Here is a 923-nt window from a genome sequence, read left to right on the forward strand (position 1 = left end):
GATAGGTAAAATAAACAATTATATTTTGATAAAATACCTTTAGTCTGAACAGTGCTGTCTGAACTGTTCATCTCTCTATGATCCCTTGTAACTAAGATTAATTTTGTTGCAGTAAGACAATCTTTGCTGTCAGGGTAAGATACTCTGGTGTGTCTGTTCCTACATGGAAGAATGGGAAAGGGTCAGGGAGACATTTGTGCCAGTAAGACCTCATTTGGGACATTTTAAGCTGCACAAGTTTAGAAGTAGCTCTTGAGCAAAACTTACTTTGAATCCCTTAGCTCCACAAATCTAACTCAGTTGGACAAATAAGTACTTGAAAAAGCCATCACCTTTGGACCTAGCTATAAAGGCTTCAAAGTATGATCAGGTTTAAAATGAAAAAGACTTAAAATAGTCATTGACAAAAAAGTTTGAAATGTGAGCAATTGATTAAACAATATACATTTTTCCCCACTCTACACAGAATTTTAGGGAAATAAGATCAATAGCATTGCTAGGAACAATAAGGTTTCCTTGTTATAAATAGGCAACGAAAGATATATGCCTATATTAAGATTGCATCATTAACTACTTAAATTTACAAGATACTATATGCTTCAGCAGCACATCTACCCAAATTGCAACAATACAGAGAATTACATGGCACTTCCACAAGGATGATATGGAAATTTGTGAAGTATTCTTCGGATTCAAGAAATGAAAAACAGTTATTAAAAAGTTGATTACAAAGATACAAGTGAAAGAATACATTTAGTTCATAGAATTAAAAGTTTGTCTTCAGTGTATTAACTCTTCATCTTAGAAAGGCCTTTATATAGCGTAACCTTTACAAAACATTTGAAATTAGATAACATTGTCATTTTATCCCAAAGAAATAAAATACTATAAGGACCTAGGAAAAACGGAATCTTAAACTGTTT

The 923-nt window shown here is 32.4% G+C and overlaps 1 pseudogene; it reads left to right on the forward strand.

The window, feature by feature from the left end:
- The first annotated feature begins 594 nt into the window (after positions 1 to 594).
- Positions 595 to 694, forward strand: LOC122095044 (annotated as a pseudogene).
- The last annotated feature ends 229 nt before the right edge of the window (positions 695 to 923 follow it).

The sequence above is a fragment of the Dipodomys spectabilis genome, unplaced genomic scaffold, assembly GCF_019054845.1.
Source record: "Dipodomys spectabilis isolate Male_0828 unplaced genomic scaffold, ASM1905484v1 ptg000332l, whole genome shotgun sequence".
Taxonomy (NCBI): domain Eukaryota; kingdom Metazoa; phylum Chordata; class Mammalia; order Rodentia; family Heteromyidae; genus Dipodomys; species Dipodomys spectabilis.